General features: G+C 44.2%; 1 protein-coding gene across 2 annotated transcripts in view; it reads right to left on the reverse strand.

Moving 5' to 3' along the window:
- Nucleotides 1-13,519, reverse strand: part of unc5b (unc-5 netrin receptor B) — a 250,678-nt gene that overhangs the window by 68,460 nt on the left and 168,699 nt on the right. The gene's annotated exons all lie outside the window — the stretch shown is intronic.

The following is a 13,519-nucleotide window of genomic DNA, read 5'->3' on the forward strand; positions in this document are numbered from 1 at the left end:
ACTTAACATCAGGGGAAAACCTTTACCGTTACCTAAGTAGAATAGCTGCACCCAATTCCCTGCTCAGTTCCAGTCTAAGAAACCACTATTTATTCGACAAAGATAATTCAGTCTGGATTTTCTTCAACGTGAACAGTAGAGATGTTAAACAAGGAAAACAAGTTAGCAATGTGGCTCTCTACTACAGAACTAGCAAATGAAGAAGTGTTGCCTGGAGCTCAGTTTTATGCATGCCTACTCAGAAGTAAATTGCATTGGTTACAAATGGGGAGAAAGTGATAGCAGCTACTGTGGCTAAGGGACTGAATCCAGGAGTTCATGATTCAGTCATGAACCCCAGCAGAGAGTCTCAGGAAAGATCCTTTGGCTTCTTGCCTCATCAGCAATATTGGAATGCTACCCTATAAGACTGTTCTCACAATCACTGAGCCATAAAACATCATGAATATTCTAAAACAGCCGCTCAGTAGTATCTCTACTCCCAAATGTATTACAGCTGCATGGCGTGGATGCTGATCATATGTTCCAACAGCTTAGCAACGAGTGATAGTAGTTGCATGATAAAAACTGGAGCCAGACTGGCAGGCCCTAGAAGTTACAAGATATCCAGTGCTAGCCGCCTTATGCCTGGCTTTGAGCCCTGAAGAGAAAGTTGTGCTCAAACCCTTGGGGAAAGCAGCACCCTCCCTGTAGAGTGGGAATAACAGAGTTTGGGGAAGTTATTTTTTGTTCTACAGTTTCCAGAATCCTTGGGCATCATGGCTGATTGTCCACCTTGGACGAAAGATGCTGTGAACAATAATCCAAAAAACCCACAACTTTTCTAGGCTCTAGGGAGAATAAGTAAAGGTAAAGGTTTCCCCTGACGTTAAGTCCAGTCATGTCTGACTCTGGGGGTTGGTGCTCATCTCCATTTCTAAGCCGAAGAGCCGGCATTGTCCGTAGACACCTCCAAGGTCATGTGGCTGGCATGACTGCATGGAGCACTGTTACCTTTCCGTCGGAGCGGTACCTATTGATCTACTATTGATCTAGGGAGAATACAGAATACATTTTTGGCTGGTGGGCAGAGGGTCAAGGAATATATCTGCATCGTAGCCATGAGGATGAAAATATCTCATTCTCTGTGAGAAAGAAATCTTTTAGATAAAATACAGGACAGAATAAAAACAATATCCACCCCACATATTCAGAGATGTCAACTTATGCAGATATAGCCTGGATTTTCAGATCTGTTCTCTACTGGTTTCTTTGTGAAAATGAGACCTTTATCTCTTATTCTGATATGCCCAAGGCTGCTAGCCAGCGGTGCACATTCGGATGTCCCATCCCACCCACCCTTCATATATGTTTAGCTGTTCAATGCGTTTTTGTTGGAGCTTTGTTCCTTTGTCACAACTTGCAGAGGGGGAGAGTGTCTAGTGGTTTATTAGGGGTATGGCGGTAGCAGTGTCCCAGTATTGTGCCAGTCAGTATCAGCAGCACCCCCTGGCATGGTTAAGTGGTATTGGTCAGTAGCAGACTGCCCGATCCCTGATCCAGGACCCATGCATGCGGCCAACCCTGTTTGTCATTTGTAATCCATAAACAAGTTGTCGACTTTTGTTATCCCAACACTGTGTGTGTGTTTGTGTGGTCACTGGATTTGCTGACGGGAGGTACAGTAGAACCCCGGTACTCCGAGTTAAACCGGCGGACCGCAACTCGGTCAACCGGATAACTCGGATTACCAGGCGGGACGAAGGCTGGACTGGGAGGAGCTGCAAACGCCTCCCGGTTCAGTCCTCATCCCCATGGAGAGGCCTCTCCGTGGGGACGAGGACTGAACCGGGAGGCGCTGTTTGCAACGCCTCCCAGTCCAGCCTTCGTCCCCATGGAGAGGACTCTCCGTGGGGACGAGGACTGAACCGGGAGGCGCTGTTTGCAACGCCACCCAGTCCAGCCTACGTCCCCATGGAGAGGCCTCTCCGTGGGGACGAGGACTGAACCGGGAGGCGCTGTTTGCAACGCCTCCCAGTCCAGCCTTCGTCCCCATGGAGAGGCCTCTCCGTGGGGACGAGGACTGAACCGGGAGGCGCTGTTTGCAACGCCTCCCAGTCCAGCCTTCGTCCCCATGGAGAGGCCTCTCCGTGGGGACGAGGACTGAACCGGGAGGCGCTGTTTGCAACGCCTCCCAGTCCAGCCTTCGTCCCCATGGAGAGGCCTCCCCGCAACGAAGGGGCTCTCCCTCCCTTTGGTGGAGGCCTGGAGCCAGGGAAGTGACTCCCGCTTCCCTGGCTCCAAGCCTTCGCCAAAGGAAGAAAGCCCCTTCGTTCGGCGGGTGGGTTAACGGGGAGGGCCGCAAAAGCCCTCCCCGTTCACCCACCCACCCCCCTTGCCCGTGCCTCGGCTCCTTCGTCCCGCCGGGGCGGCAACACCGGTGCCCGGCGAGGCGAAGGAGTCGGACGTGCGTGTTGCTAGGTAGATAACAAGCTACCTAGCAACACGCACAGGGCGCTCGCCCCTTGGGAAGTGCCTCCTGCGTGTTGCTAGATAGCTTACTATCTACCTAGCAACACGCAGGGGCCACCTCCCAAGGGGCGAGCGCCCGGTGCATGTTGCTAGGTAGCTTGCTATCTACCTAGCAACACGCACGCCAGCGAGCAGGTGAACGGGGAGGGCCTTTATGGCCCTCCCCGTTCACCTGCTCGGATTGCACAGAGGCTCGAACGAGCGGGGCTTGAACGAGCGGGGTTTTACTGTAGTAGTCACCCATGCCTACCCAACCTAAAAGAAGTGCTGCCCCCCCCCTCTATTTTCCCCACTCCAATGCCACTTCTGACATTTTGGAATGCCTGGGCAGGGAAATGATGACAGTGGCTCCCTGAGGGATCATTGGTGGCTTTTACAGTCTGCAGAATGACTCTCAATTTATCCACAGGTCATATCAATATCCATATTTTAGGCTCCAAAAACTTGCCCTTATCTTGTACATAAGGTTGATTTATACATGAGTATATAAAGAAAAATGAAGAGCTCATAGTGAAAAAACTGGAAAAGTTCCCCACCTAGGTTATAGTTCAAATATAGTTTTTTTCTGCAGGGGTGGCAACAAAGCACTTAACAGTGTCTCTCACTGCCAAGCTCCCCGGGATAAAGAATGCATTGGTACAATCCAAGGAATACACCAGCAAAAATTGAATTCATCAGGACCAGGTTACATACTGGAGGGTTTGCCTTTGGAGTCCTTTAGGAAGCTCAACCCAAGGGATCAGGGGGGAATGAACAGGCAACCCAAGGATGCCAAGAGGGCCTCCTGAGAGAAAATCAGCCTGCGACAACACACCCACACACTCCGTATCCACAAGGTCAGGCATTTAAAATCCACTTAGGAAAATTGACTTTCCATTTCCATTTTAACACAGCACTAGGGAAAGCAGTAGGACATTTGTCATAATCCATTAACTGCTCTTTTGGAAACACAGAATTACACTCCAGGCTAATCTCTCCCTTTTCCTCCCCCCTCACTTTCTCTCATTTGCTCTCTCCAGCGCCAGTCTCTGTTTCTCTCAAGCTACTGGGTCTCCTCCTTTTTGCTACTGCCAGGCCTCCCCTACCTAATTTCATTTGCCGGCCTATAATTTTCTCAGCAAAGGGATGCAGGGTAATTGGGGCACACAAAGCCCTCCTGGAGAGATCTGGTGAGCTGTGCTCAGCTGGTGCCTAAAGCAGTTAGTTGGCTATCTAGGAACATCCCAGAGCAAAACGAAGGAGGTGGGAAGTTGGGGTGCCAGCAGGACAAATGCTTTTCATGATGAACAGGCCTTTTTAGAGATAAAATTGAAAAAGCTCAAAGTCAAGATCATTATTAATAAAATTCCCCATAGTGGAGGTCCCATAGCTAAACACAGAAGAGCCATGATTACAAATTGTTCCCTTTGTCAGACTTTGAATAAAAGGCACTTTTTACAAAAATGCTCAACAGAGAGGACAACTAGCAACGAAGTCTGATAAATGCTAAGATCATCAGAAATCTCTGGTTCACTCCATAAAAGTGTGTGGAGATGGGGAAAATAGGATAAGTTGCTGTGGTTAGTTTTTAAAACAATAGATGTGAATAAAATAATAAATCATATCCCAGTGATAAAAATATAACAACACATCTCAAGAGGCTGAAATGAAAAAAAGCTTCATTTTACTTCTGAAAAACACAATACGTTTGGACTCATTTTTAGTTTGGGTCCTTTTTCAGGAAGCAGATTAAAATAGAAATGCCAGAATTTGAGAGAACAGTTTTGTCACTGTGACCTCTTCTGCACTGACATATAAAGTGCAGATTATCTGCTTTGAACTGAAGTATATGGCAGTGTAGACATATAATTAAGTTCAAAGCAGATGTGGATTATCTGGTTTGATCATATGGATTATTTGGCAGTGTAGATGGGGCCTGAGTCTCTAAGGAACAGGGTTGCTGTGAGTCTTTCGGGCTGTGGATGCCTGTCACAGATGTGGGCAAAACATCAGGAGAGAAAGTTTCTGGAACATGGCAATGCAGCCTGAAAGACTCACAGCAACCCAGTGATTCCAGCCATGAAAGCCTTAGCCAATACTCTAAGGAACAGTTCTGTCACTGTGCTTAGGAAATACAGTATGTCCATGAGGGATATGATCCTAGACTTACTGTGGAAATGTGAAATTGTGGAGAATATTAAACAGCATGCTCCTTTTTGCAAAATACTCCTGTACATATTTTGGGATATGTTGGAGATATGCCAAAAAGCACCAACACCCTTCTACACTGCCATTTAAAATCCAGATTATCTGCTTTGAACTGGATTATATGGCAGTGTAGACTCATATAATCCAATTCAAAGGAGATAATGTGGATTATCTGCCTTGATAATCTGGATAATATGGGAGTGCAGAAGGGGTCCCAGATCTGTCACAGCTCAAAGCATCTTTCAGTATATCTATTTTTCACTGGGATCAAGATGCTTTGCAAAAGCATCTTTCTCAAAGAAGCACGGGTAAATAAGGTTCACTCAATCACATCATTTTGTGAAACCCACTATGACCTACCACGTAATTTAAGATCTTCAGGGGAGGCCCTGCTCTCGGTCCCGCCAGCCTCACAGGTGCGGCTGGCGGGGACGAGAGACAGGGCCTTCTCAGTGGTGGCTCCTCGGCTGTGGAACGCCCTCCCCAGTGAAGTCAGGCAGGCTCCATCCCTTTTGAGTTTTAGAAAGAAAGTGAAGACCTGGCTATGTGAGCAAGCGTTCAAAGAATACATTTCGTTGGCTTCGACTCGGTCTGGACTAAGGTTTATGTACAAGGTTTTGTGGATGAATGGCTCAAGTATTTTGTATTATTTTAAATCTGTTTTGAATTGCTTATGTTTTATTCTTTTGTATTGTTGTAAATTGGCATCGAATTCTGCCAGTTTTGTAAGCCGCCCTGAGTCCCTTCGGGTGAGAAGGGCGGGATAGAAATGGTGGGAATAAATAAATAAATAATAAAACTGTTGTGTTTTTTTAAACTTAGCATATGAACAGCCAAGTCATAAAGGGCTATGTTAATGGCAGACAAGACAACAACACAGCAGAAATCAACAAGGGTTACTTTCAGCACTGGAACAGCTCCAGAATATCCCTGGGCCATCAGGAGCCTAGGAGATTCCCGCCTGAAGGAGAGATGGGTGAAATCTGAACAGGCATTTCATTTCTTTCCAATCACTCAATCATCACGCTGTGATCCTGCCTGATATATAGATGTTTCTTAGAAATTGCCTAATATATAGATGTTAAAGATGACACTATTGATGATAAGCCTGTCTGTGCGGGCAGGGAGGCAGCAACTTTAATCCAACACTACAATCATGGTTGAATCAACATGGATTTGAAGCCAAATTTTGAATGCCTTCTGACTAGATAGACAAATGTGTTAGTTTCATTTTCACCAGCATTAATTTCTTTGTTTTAAGAAATCTGAAATTCTTTATCTCCAAGTGAAATTTTCTCACGCCTCTGGCCTGGAGTACAAAATTGGAGGAAAGAGCCTCCCTCTCTCTCTGGAAGGGAGTCTGAAGGTTAATAGAGTCTATAGAAATGGTTCTCAACCTGGGGTCCCCAGGTGTTTTTAGCCTACAACTCCCAAAAACTCCAGCCAGTTTACCAGCTGTTAGGATTTCTGAGAGTTGAAGGCCAAAACATCTGGGGACCCACAAGTTGAGAACCACTGGTCTATAGCATACATTTTCCCCACCCCTGCATTATCCCCCACACCTCGGGTTTGGTTTTATGTCAACTTTGGTGGGCCCTGAATTGTCCCATTGCACACACATAAGCAGGCAGATCACATGTCAGCAAGCAGAGTTTCTATACTTTATAGAGACAGACCTTTAGGGAGACTGTACTTAATTTCTCAAATTGGAATCTTGAGGCATCTACTCCACTACATCAGCCAAAGGTGGGTCCAACATCCGGAAGGCCAAAAATTGCCCACCACTTCTTGGAAAATGTTACCTTCTTTGACTAGAATTCCCATAAAACCAGTGGCCAAGCTATCTGGGAGACTTGGAGGGTTGCATTTCCAAAGAAAACTTTTCATGCTAGCCAAGGGAATAATGATCCAAGAAATAACTTCTCCAAGCTCTGGCCTGGTTTATGTGCAACAGATCCATCTCTAATGTAAGATGGGGTGAGCGAAAAGGGTGCAGGCCAACCCGGGAGACTGGTAACATACCGAAGTTTACATACAATTTTCCTGACTGCACCATAGAAACACAGATAAGGCGCATAAATATTGATGGCTCTCTTCTCTGCCTATGCTTCATCTGCCTGAAGAAAAAAAAAGGCATTTATGCTCTATGCCTGAGCTGCAAGTTGTTTTAATGACTTTGTTTTACAGCTATAATGCCAGGATCATTTATAAAGCAGGTTTGTATATAAAGAATGTAAACATTAGAAATCCATTAGTCTCTTAAAGTGCGTCTGGCAAAGTTCTCCCCCAAGTCACTTCCCTTCCCTCCCTCCCTCCTCCTTTGGTAAGCTCCACGTCCTCTTCACAGGCTTGGCTGAGGGGAATTTCAAAAGATTACAAGTGCTTAAAGATATATTATCGTTGGCTGGGATTGTAATGCAGGCCTGAAGCTACCAATTAAGTTTCTTGTGCTGCTGTGGGTTATTCCCCCCCCCACACACACACACATTTCTTTTGCTTGGTATGTGTGCAAGCATGTGTGTGTTTGTGTATATATGGACAGTGTATCTATTTAAAAACCCCGGACACAGAGCAAATTGTACAATTCGCTTTGCAATTCACTTCTACTTCTGTCATGTAAGGAGAGCAGCCATTCATCTTCCAGCTCGTGACATTCTTTCATTGGGAGCTTCTTGCACAGGGCACCTGAGCTGGTGCCGAAAGATATCTCTCAGCTTAAGGGATGTCTCTTTTGCCTGAACATGACAGCTCCATAGGACATAATGGACACCCACTATTTCACAACAGCACTGCACAATACACATCACATCACAGAACAAGCGCTGCCACTTCCCAGTCTTTAGAGTCCTTTTGGTCCATACAAAATGAGAGCTTGGAAATTATTTGTAAACCATAGCTGCAGAGGTTGCTGTCAAAAGGAACAGCAGCCTGATTTCTAATGCCACCCTGCAATCTCCCACATTAATTGATGAGGTAACTCAATGCTTTGACATCATTGTACTCTAAATTACCTTGTACAATAACATTCCTTTATCCATGGATTCAATATTTGCAGTTTCACTTATCCATGCTCCAAAAAAATATTCCACCCATGGAAGTGTTTGCTGCTTTCTTTAAGTCCTCCTTCATGATTCTGTGATATGTTTCCAGTCCAAATTTAGACAACATATAGGGTTTGCTATTATCCACAGTTTCAAGTATCCACATGGATGGGTCTTGGAACCTATACCCTTTTGAATTTAGATACATAGTCAATCAATTTAATGAAGCAGAAGGAAAACGTGCAGCAGGAGTCCCTTCGGATAGAGAGGGTGGGTTATAAATAAAGTCACCATCATCATCACCATCATCATCACCATCATCATCATCATCATAGTCTGAAAAAAAAGTGATATATGTCTGCAGTACCCATAACCTATGGCTACAAACTGAGATGCCTTTTATTTGTATTGTATAATATTCAATATTTGTACTGTGCTATTAAATATGGTAGCCCACTGACTGATACAATCTGCAAGCCATTGGCTGCTGGTATATAGAGAATTTCAAAGAAAAAAGAAACTGATTCTAGCCAATGGGCACAAATGTAGTAATGAGCCCTGGGACATACAGGTTGGTTCCTCATATCTAATAGCATAAGAAGTAGGCTTGTGCACAGATTCGGTTTGGTTGGTTCCCTTCGGCCAATCTGGCTTGTTTGGATGGCCGTAATGGCAAGAGCTTAGCCACCATGTTTTTTCTGCCCAAAACGGCCCACGTGGCTGTCGGGCGTGGCTTCTTCCCTTCTATTCAGGAGTATGCAGTACATGCTTCCTTAACCCTGTTCCTCAAACCCAGGCTCCCTTGAAGGCAAGAAAGAAAAGGGTCCCTGGAATGGAAAGGTGAGCTTTGTAAGTTCCCCACTGCTGTCGATTGGCTGGATCGTCCCAGATCTTTCAGCTGCCTAGCCATAAAGAGATAATTTCATTAGTTAATTTTCCGGAGGTTCCCAAAAATAGATCTGGGTGCCCAACAAAATTTGGTTACCAAAAATGGATCACCGTCCAGCTGAATTGCACAAGCCTAATAAGCACTAATATATAGACTTCTAAGGTAAACTGTTAGAACTTCAATTTCTTTTCAAATGCTTTGCAGTGCATCATCTATTTTCCCCTGAAAGACTGACATATTTTTGAGGAAAATAATATCATAATTTATGAAGTACCTAGCACTGAATCTTATATAACCAAATGGGTGAGTTGCCATAAAACTAGGAGGGGGGAAGCATACAGCAAACAAGATATTACTTTTCTTTGTCTCATCTAATATTTAAAACACAGAAAACAAACTTTTATATGTCCTTATGTGCACTGTTGACTGTAGCTTCACACAGTGCCCCTTTATTTTTGAAACATGATTTGCCATTCCTATCTTTTTCTTCTGTCCTGAGACTCATGAAAATCAGATGACACTTTGGAAAAGTCACTTATTGGACTATGTTTCTCAAAAGTGTCCATGTGGAATGAGGATTCTTGTCTCTGAGAAGGAATGTTTCCAAAAATGTTTCTGATTGAGATGGGATACCACTTTACAAGAGTTCATTTACACAGCCATCACAGGAAAAAGTGAGTGTTCCTTAGAATGTAAGGCATAAATCCAATTGTTAGTCTCAATTACATTAGGTCCACTGAATCAATAGGAACCCAGTAAATTAACGTGTTTAAGTCCCATTGATTCAATGTCTTTCCTTCAGCTGAGACTAACAACTTGATTTAGGTTATAGGATTAGAACTTTTGATTCCCGAACCCAACTTCACTTCAAAACATGAAGACTTTCTATATGTTGACAATGTATTGCAAAAGGACAAAATTAGCACAGGCTAATGTGCTTGCAAAAAGTCACGCAGAATAGCTTGCTCACTTATTTGGCCTTGCAGGGCTGGGGGAGTAGGTGACAGACAGCTTCCGTTTTTCACAAGGCAATAAGCACATCCTCTTGGGGGATGTGAAAAGCTTATCGCTAATCTAAAGGAAATCAAGTCATCTTCTTATAGTTAAAGAGACACTTACTGCTTCTTTGCTGATTATAATTGAAGGCTATCTGGTCATCAGGAGTTCTGCCTATGTGTGTGTCTTTCTGTGTGTGTGCTGAAACAGGGAGGATTGCAGATGAGTTAGGACTAATTCTGAGAAAATTGCAGGCTTCTGGAGTTATCCTAGCCATGTTCTTCTCCTTTCAGTGATCTGAATCCATTGCCAGCATTTCTGTCTGTCCAAACATCCTTTCAGTGACCACAGGATAGGAAAGTAGGTTCCTAAAGATGGCTTAAAAGGTTCCAGAATTATCAGGCAATGGTGGCTTCTTGGAATGTGTAGTTATCAGTCTTCTAAGCTCCCAAAATCTAGTCCAGAGTTTTGAAAACCAACACTTCATCATACTTGAGCATTTTCCCACTTCAAATGCTGTGACTGTCTCCTGCAGAATTCTGGAGTCTGAAGTTTAGAGAGGGACCTTTAAACTGCTCATCTAGAGAAGCCCTAGGCCTCCCTGAACTACAAATCCCAGAATTCTGTAGGCAGTCACAGCATTTAAAGTGGGTTGAAGAGGAAAAATGCTCAAGTGTGATGAGGCCACTACTGTTTGGATTGCTATAACAACATGCTGGCTGGGAGACTCTGGGAGCTATAATCCAAAAAGTCATTTTTCTCCTGATCTTCTTCTCATTTGGCCTATACAGCACTCCAAAATCCCACACAATCATATCCTTCATTATAGTTTTCTTCTCCCACAAATACATCCCTGTTCAAACACCCCAAATGAGCTAGTCTTACCTCTTTCACTGCTGACCTTTGTAGGTTTGGAATGAATGCCTGAAGAGAGATTCTAACAACAATCATCTTAGGATTTCTCATTACATTGAATGTATGAAGGTCAGAAATGATGCCAGCTTGAGCAGAAACACTACAGAGATTTGCTTTGGTCACAGAGCAATGGTTCTCAGCCTGGGGTCCCCAGATGTTTTTGGCCTACAACTCCCAGAAATCCCAGCCAGTTTACCAGCTGTTGGGATTTCTGGGAGTTGAAGGCCAAAAATATCTGGGTACTTCGGTTTGAGAACAACTGTTCCAGGAGTTGGGTGGCTCCCGCTCCCAGGCCAATCTGATGGGGAGAGTGGGAGTCTTTCAACCCCTTCTCCTATGTCCATTTCTACTTTCTCTGGTCAGGGAGATCTGACTGGAGAAAGTACATTGACATGCCATCTCACTGGATGACGAGGGTTGCACATAAGCAATTCCATATTCCTGCTCAGCTTCCCAAATCGAAGAATGAGCAAATAGTAGGGCTCACCATCTCTGATCTATGAAATGACAGCATCTCAACTGAATTCTGGTAGAAGCCAAGGGCTTCCATGTCAGGAGTGCAGAAAATCAACTTTGGTTTGTATTACACATGGTTTAAAGGAGTTGTCCAAGGTGCTGAGCCTATTTGGGAAGGGGCTTGGATTTACCACAGTCTTGACATAAAAACCAGAAGGCCATCACTGAGCATTTTCTGTGGTTCTGATATTCATCTCCCCACTTGAGATAAACACAAGTGATAGCACTGTGGGTCCATCTACTTCAGCATTTTCTACTCCAACAACCAGTGGCTTTTCAAAGTCTCAAACTTGGTTTTCCTAGCCATGACCTGGAGATTTTGGGGTGGAACTTTGCACCTAAAAAGCTTATTTTTTCTGACTGATGACCCCTCTCATACAATGGCTGTGATTAAAAGAGCCAGATAGGACACAGGAAGTGGAAGACTCCATCAAAGCAGCTGATTCTGATCAATGGTGGCCCCATCTTAGCTTTTTCTTGACACAACTTCTTCACGGGAGCATCACCATTGCCTTCTTCTAAGGCAGTAAGACTTGTCCAAGGTCACCTACTGGATTTTCATGGCTAAAGGTCTCCAGGAGTCTTGGTGCAACACACAAATCACTATACCACATTGGCTATCATGCTGTGTAGGAGAATGCTCAAATGTCATTTATCTGTGTCTTATTTTCACACAATCTCCAAAAGCCCTTGCTTAATTCCAAGTATCTCTCCCATTCAAATTAGCTACAGAAACTGTGCAGTCAGCACAGCAAATATCCCCCAGCTATGCAGAGTTTAAAACAGCATTATATTTAACAACTTGCTATTGTTGTTATGTGCCTCAAGTCAGCTTTGACTTTGGCGACCCTATTAATGAAAGACCTTCAAGAGGCTCTGTTATTAACAGCCCTGCCCAGACCTTGCAAGTTCAGGACTGTGGCTTCTTTGAGTCAATGCCATTCAGGGAACGGCCGTTTCTCCATCTTTCCCCTGGTAGCCTGCTTAGCTTGGTTAAGTGAATGGCTGGGGAGGAAAAGGATCTTCCTCCCTAACAATCCAGCTTTCCTTCACTGGATGACTTGCTAAAAGTCATCCTTCAAAAAACGTCACTGACAATAAGGCAACAGCTACTTTCACACTGGTGAGGGAAGGAAGGAAGCAATAGTTGGTCGATCTATCTATCTATCTATCTATCTATCTATCTATCTATCTATCTATCTATCTATCTATCTTAGCAAACAACTTCTGAGATCTTGTTAGTAAGGATGATTTGTAATAAGCCTTGTGGGAGCCAGGGGCTTCCATTTTAGTGGGATAATGAATATTCTCTTGGGTCTAGTCCATACTTTAAACCAGTGGTCCTCAAACTGTGGGTTGCCAGATGTTTTGGCCTACAACTCCTAGAAATCCAAACCAGTTTAATAGCTGTTAGGATTTCTGGGAGTTGAAGGTCAAAACATCTGGGGACCCACAGCTTGAGAACCACTGCTTTAAATCAATCCTGCACAAGCTGTGGCCTTCCAGGTGCTTTGGACTTTAGATCCCAGAATTCCTGATCACTGGACAAGCTGGTTAGGGCCCCTTGGAGTTGGAGTCCCAAACACCTGGAGGGCCACAGTTTGTGCAGGCCTGCTTTAAATCAGTGGTTCTCAACCAGGTGTCCCCAGATATTTTTGGCCTTCAACAGGTAAACTGGCTGGGATTTCTGGGAATTGTAGGCCAGAAAACATCTGGGGACCCCAGGTTGAGAACCACTACTTTAAATGAACCATCCTACCCTCAAAATAGTTTTACCGTCGTGAACAGATCTTTTCAAATTCCAGCTAAAATGCAGAGCAGAGTCACCATATCATTGACATAGAACCCATTAGCCATTATTGGTTGACCAAAAGCTGTTAGAGAACTAGAAGCTATTTTACCATTGCTGCTATTGATTGCATCAACTAAAACACTGTACTGTGCTTAGCCAGAAAACTATATGCTACACATAAAATTTAGAGTGGGTACTACAGCTGATAATGGGGACAGGAGGAAAATATGCAGTTTATGCAAGTTGGTGTTGATGCAAGTGACAGAAGGAGTTGGGAGAGGGAAAGGAGGATGCTGGGATAGCGGGGGAAGAAAGGGGTGGAAGTAGCCTGCAGAGCACATTTATCATAAGTAATCAAAACAGGCTTTCAAAGCTTTCTTTCCCAACCCTTGCTCATTCCAGCCAGTCTGGCCACCCACCGCATGGGAAACCTCTTGTATTCTCTCTACTCAGCTGATGCTCTCAGTGGGGGGAAAATCCATTTATTATTTTGGAGCGGGTGGGGGTGAAATGCACACAAAACAACCCCCTTCCCTTTCAAACAAGAAGCTTTGTGGGCAAATGGATTGATGATCTTGGCTTCTGTTCATAAAAAAGTATAAGAGGCAACCTCCATAAAGAGCCTTTCATGAAAAAAATTAATCCACCTTCAAAGAAAAACTGATGGCTTTA

This window comes from Anolis carolinensis, chromosome 3 (assembly GCF_035594765.1).
Source record: "Anolis carolinensis isolate JA03-04 chromosome 3, rAnoCar3.1.pri, whole genome shotgun sequence".
NCBI lineage: Eukaryota > Metazoa > Chordata > Lepidosauria > Squamata > Dactyloidae > Anolis > Anolis carolinensis.